Here is a 6,252-nt window from a genome sequence, read left to right on the forward strand (position 1 = left end):
GGCTACTCTTCATTGCGGTGCACGGGCTTATTGTGGTGGCTTCTCTTGTTGCGGAGCATGGGCTCTAGGCGCGCGGGCTCAGTATTTGTGGCACACGGGCTTCAGTAGTTGTGGCTCGCAGGCTCTAGAGCGTAGGCTCAGTAGTTGTGGCACACGGGCTTAGTTGCTCCGCGGCATGTGGGATCTTCCCGGCCCAGGGCTTGAACCCGTGTCCCCTGCACTGGCAGGCGGATTCTTAACCACTGCGCCACCAGGGAAGCCCGGAAGTTTGTACCTTTTGACCCATTTCACCCACCCTCCACCCCACACTCCCCACCTCTGGCAACCACCAATCTGTTCTCTGTGTTCATGAACTCGTGTTTTGGGGGTGTTTGTGTGTTGTGTTTTTTTTTAAGATACCACATATAAGTGAGACCATAAAGTATTTGTCTTTGTGTGACTTAAGTTAGCATAATGCCCTTAAGTAGTTCCCTCCATGTTGTCAGAAATGGCAAGATTTCCTTTTTTTAATAAAATGGCTGAATAAATATTCCATTTTGTGTGTGTGTGTTTGTGTCACATTTTTTAATCCATTCGTCCAATCACTGGACACTTGTTTCCATGTCTTGGCTTTTGTAAATAATGCTGCAGTGAACATGGGGGTCATATATCTTTTCAAGTTAGTGTTTTCTCTGTCTTTGGGTAAATACCCAGAATGGATCATATGTAGTTCTATGTTTAATGTTTTGAGGAACCTTCATGCTGTTTTCCACAACAGCAGCCCCAATTTACATTTCCAGCAACAGTGTACAAGCATTCCCTTTTCTACAACCTCACCAGGTCTCCTTTTATCTTTCTGATAATAGCCATACTAACAGGTATGAGGTGGTATTTCATTGTGGTTTAGATTTGTAATTCCCTGATGATTAGTGATATCGAGCACCTTTTCATGTGCCTGTTGGACATCTGTGTGTCTAAAAATGTCTATTCAGATCTTCTGCCCATTTTTAAATTGGATTTTTTGTTTTGGCTCTTTGAGTTGAATGAGTTCTTTATATATTTGGATATTAGCCCCTTATCATCTATATGATTGCAAATATTTTCTCTCATTCAGTAAGTTGCCTTTTCATTTTGTTGTTAGTTTCTTTTGCTGTGCAGAAGCCTTTGAATTTGATGTAGTCCCACTTGTTTTTTTTAAGTAGGTTTTTGTTTATTTCTGTTTGCTTTTTTTTTTTTTTGGAATAGTACAAAATGATTCTAATACTAATGTCTGTAGGGGAGAGTAGACATCTGAGACAAGCCAAAATTCTTTTGCAAGTTAGGGAGGACTTGCCTCCCAAAGTTTCTATAATTAAACCCACTTAGTACTGGAATGGTATAGACAACTAGATTAGATAAATAATATAGAAGATCCAGAAAAAAAAAGATCAGAATATATATGAGAAACTAATAAATGATAAGAGTGTCATTTCAGTTTGGATGTAAAGGATGGTTTATTTATGAATATACTGGCATAATGGGCTATCCGTTTGGAAGAAAACAAAGTTATATTTACAGCTTATATCATTTTGAAAATAAGTTCCGTTTTGAAATATAAAAGCAATAAAATATAGGAAAATATTGTCATAACCTCTGTGTGTGGGGAAAAGAAACAAGACAAAAACGTCAAGATAGGCATGTTTTACTTCATAAAGATAAGTTGTTTGTATATGGTGAGAAATTACATATACAGGTCTACCTTGGAGATATTGCAAGTTCGGTTCCAGACCACTGCAATAAGCTGAGTATTGAAATAAGGCAAGTCCCATAAATTTTTTGGTTTCCCAGTGCGTGTAAAAGTTGGTTTACACTATACTGTAGTCTATTAAGTGTGCAATAGCATTATGTCTAAAACAAAAAGACAATGTATATACCTTAGTTAAATAATACTTTATTGCTAAAAAATGCTAACCATCATCTGAGCCTTCGGCGAATCTTTGTGCTGGAGGAGAGTCTTGCCTCGAGTTGATGGCTGCTGACTGATCCAGGGTGTTGTTTGCTGAGGGCTGGGGTAGCTGGCAATTTCTTAAAATAAGACAATGAAGTTTGCCCCTTCGATCGACTCTTTCTTTAAGGAACAATTTCTTTGCAGCATGCAATGTTGTTTGATGGCATTTTACTTCAGAAGTTTCAAAATTGGAGTCAATCCTCTCAAACCCTGTGCTGCTTTATCAACTAAGTTTGTGTAAATCCTCTGTTGTCATTTCAACAGTCTTCACAGCATCTTTACCAGGAGTAGATTCCCTCACAAAAAAACACTTCTCTTTGCTCATCCATGAGAAGCAACTCTTCATCCGTTAAAGTTTTATCATGAGATTGCAGCAATTCAGTCACATCTTATGGTTCCCCTTCTAATTCTACTTCTCTTGCTTTTTCTACTACATCTGCAGTTATTTCCTCCACTGAAGTCTTAAACCCTTTAAAGTCATCCATGAGGGTTGGAGTCAGCTTTTTCCAAACTCCTGTTAACTTTGCTATTTTGTCCTCTTCCCATGACTCATGAATGTTCTTAATGGCATCTAGAATGGTGAATCCTTTCCAGAGGTTTTCAACTGACTTTGCCCAGATCCATCAGAGGAATCACTATCTATCGCAACTATAGCCTTACAAAATGTATTTCCTTTTTTTTTTTTTAAAGGTTGTTGACCAAATTCTTTTTTTTTTTAATTTAATTTTTATTTATTTATTTATTTATTTATGGCTGTGTTGGGTCTTCGTTTCTGTGCGAGGGCTTTCTCTAGTTGTGGCAAGTGGGGGCCACTCTTCATCGCGGTGCGCGGGCCTCTCTCTATCGCGGCCTCTCTTGTTGCAGAGCACGGGCTCCAGACGCGCAGGCTCAGTAGCTGTGGCTCACGGACCCAGTTACTCCGCGGCATGTGGGATCTTCCCAGACCAGGGCTTGAACCCGTGTCCCCTGCATTGGCAGGCAGATTCTCAACCACTGCGCCACCAGGGAAGCCCACAAAATGTATTTCTTAAATAATAAGACTTGAAAGTCAAAATTACTCCTTGATCCATGGGCTGCAGAACGGATGTTGTGTTAGCAGGCATGAAAACATCATTCATCTCATTGTACATCTCCATCAGAGCTCTTGGGTGACGAGGTGCATCGTCAATGAGCAGTCATATTTTTTTTTTTAATTTTATTTTATTTATTTATTTTTGGCTGTGTTGGGTCTTCGTTTCTGTGCGAGGGCTTTCTCTAGTTGCGGCAAGTGGGGGCCACTCTTCATCGCGGTGCGTGGGCCTCTCACTATCGCGGCCTCTCTTGTTGCGGAGCACGGGCTCCAGACGCGCAGGCTCAGTAATTATGGTTTACGGGCCCAGCCGCTCCGTGGCATGTGGGATCTTCCCGGACCAGGGCTCGAACCCGTGTCCCCTGCATTGGCAGGCAGACTCTCAACCACTGAGCCACCAAGGAAGCCCCAGCAGTCATATTTTGAAAGAAATCTTTTTTTTCTGAGGAGCAGGTCTCAGTAAATCATGTTGTAAACAGATATGCTGTCATCAAGACTTTGTTGTTCCATTTATAGAGCACAGGCAGAGTTGATTCAGCATAATTCTTAAGGGCCCTAGGATTCTTGGAATGGTAAATGAGCACTGCCTTCAACTTAAAGTCTTCAGGTGTATTAGCCCCTAACAAGAGAGTCAGCCTGTCCTTTGATGCTTGGAAGCCAACCATTGACTTCTCTCTAGCTATGAAAGTCCTAGATGGCATCTTCCAATATAAGGCTGTTTTATCTACATTGAAAATCTGTTGTTTAGTGGAGCCACCTTCACAATTATCTAGATCTTCTGAACAACTTGCTGCAGCTTCTACATCAGGACTTGCTGCTTCACCTTGCACTTCTATGTTGTGGAGATGACTTCTTTCCTTAAACCTCATTAACCAACCTCTGCTAGTTTCAGACCATTCTTCTGCAGCTTCCTTACTTCTCTCAGCCATCACAGAACTGAAGAGAGTTAGGGCCCAGCTCTGGATTAGGCTTTGGCTTAGGGTAACGTTGCAGCTGGTTTGATGTAATATCCAGACCATTAAAGCTTTCTCCATATGAGCAGTGAGGCTGTTTCACTTTCTTATCATTTTTCACTGGAGTAGCACTTTTAATTTCTGTCAAGAATTTTTCCTTTGCATTCACAACTTTACTGTTTGGCTCAAGAGGCCTAGCTTTTGGCCTATCTCAGTTTTTGACATGCCTTCCTCACTTATCTTAATCATGTCTAGCTTTTGATTTAAGTGAGAGACATGCAACTCTTCCTTTCACTTGAATACTTACAGGCCATTGTAGGGTTATTAACTGGCCTAATGTCAATGTTCTTGTGTTTCAGAGAATAATGGCCTGAGGAGAGGGAGAGAGGTGGGGGAACAGCTGTTCAGTGCAGCAGTCTGAACTCATACAACATTTATAGACTAAGTTCACTATGAACATGGACTGTGGTGCCCCCAAAACAATTACTGTAGTAACATCGAAGATCACTGATCACAGATCACCATAACAAATATAATAATAATAATGAGAATGTTTGAAATGTTGCAAGAATTACCAAAATGTGACGCAGAGACACAAACTGAGCAAATGCTGTTGGAAAAATGGCGACAATAGACTTGATGGACGCAAGGTTGTCACAACCATTCAATTTGTAAAAACTGCAGTGTCTGCGAAGCACAATAAAGCCAAGTGTAATATAACAAGGTAGGTCTGTATTAAAACTAATGAGGGGAATGGAGTCAAGATGGCGTACTACGAGGATGTGGAATTCGCGCCTCCTCACAACTAGGGCACCTACCGGGCACCGGTGGGGGACCACGGACACCTAAGGGGACAGGAGGAACCCCCAGCGACCGGGTAGGACATGGGGTGTGGGGGGAGTGAAGGGGGAGGAAAAGTGGAGGCGGGACGGGACTGGCGCCCCTGAGGGGCGGTTGGGGGAGGGGAAGGGATCCCACACCCAAAGGGGGAAATTGGGGAACCACTGGGAGGGCAGAGGATCAAAAGGGAGCATGGCCAGGTTTCCCCTGCCCACTTGGGCCCCCAGGAACCTGCTGAGATCCCAGGCCTGATCCTCTGCCCACCTAGGCCCCCTCCAGCCGCGTGGGTCCTGAGGGAGTGGGAGGGAAGGAGGGAAGGGGAAGCAAAAGTAAAGGCTGGACCTCTGGGACCGGCACCCCTGAGGGGTGGCTGGGGGAGGGGAGGAGTTCCTACACCCAGTGGGACCCACCCACGGTTAGGGGTCCAGCGGCGATGGGGAGAGCCTGGGGGAGATGCGGAGGGGCACGAGGGAATGGAAGAGAACAGGGCCAGTGCCTTCCCTGTCCACTTAGGCACCAGGGAGCCTGTTGGGCTCCTGGGCCTAATCCTCTGCCCTCGGAGCCTCCCTCCTGCTATGCAGAACCCAAGCCCCACCCCTACACCCCCACGCAGGGCCCCACCTCTACCCTCAGAGAACCCCTCCAACGCGCTGGACCTAAACCCCACCCACATGCCCTCACTCAGGGCCCTACCTCCAACTCCAGAACGCCACACTCCAGAGGCCCTCCTTTCCACGTGCTGCCTCTCCCTTCCACACAGGTCCTAAGCAGAGGCCCTGCCCCATGCTTGAACGTCACCACTCCCCCCACCTAGGTCCCGCCCCACCCTAAACCCCACCCCTGCCTAAGTTCCACCCCCCCACCTAAACTCTGCCCCCATAGCCAAGCCTTTTTTTTTTTTTTACCTCTTTTAGATGGGGTTCTGTTTTACCTTGTTGATTCATTGTTGATTCTTTTATATTTTTATTTTTCCTAATAAATCTTTTATATTTCTAATTTTATTCTTTATACTTTGTTAGTGATCACTCCTTTTGGCTTGTTCCCCCCCCCTTTTTCTCTTTTTCTTTGTTTTCTGTTGTGGTTTTACCTTGTTGCAGTTGTTTCAATTATACTTTTATTTTTCCTAATATATTATTTTTTCTTTTTATTCTTTTTTCTTTTTTTTAACATCTTTATTAGAGTATAATTGCTTTACAATGGTGTGTTAGTTTCTGCTTTATAACAAAGTGAATCAGTTATACATATGTCCCCATATCTCTTCCCTTCCTAATATATTTTTTATCTTTCTAATTTTATTTTGTTTTGTATTCTTTGATATTGTACTTCTCCTTTTTTTTCTTTCTTTCTTCCCTTTTTTTTTTTTTTTTAAACTACCCCACAAAGCTTGTGGGATCTTGGTTCCCAGGCCGGAGGTCGGGCCCGAG

At 43.5% G+C, this 6,252-nt stretch overlaps 1 pseudogene; it reads right to left on the reverse strand.

Annotated features, from left to right (window-relative positions):
* Window positions 1–1,925: 1,925 nt before the first annotated feature.
* LOC118893970 lies at window positions 1,926–4,302 on the reverse strand (annotated as a pseudogene).
* Window positions 4,303–6,252: the final 1,950 nt, after the last annotated feature.

The sequence above is a fragment of the Balaenoptera musculus genome, chromosome 4 (genome assembly GCF_009873245.2).
Source record: "Balaenoptera musculus isolate JJ_BM4_2016_0621 chromosome 4, mBalMus1.pri.v3, whole genome shotgun sequence".
In the NCBI taxonomy this organism is placed as follows: Eukaryota; Metazoa; Chordata; class Mammalia; order Artiodactyla; family Balaenopteridae; genus Balaenoptera; species Balaenoptera musculus.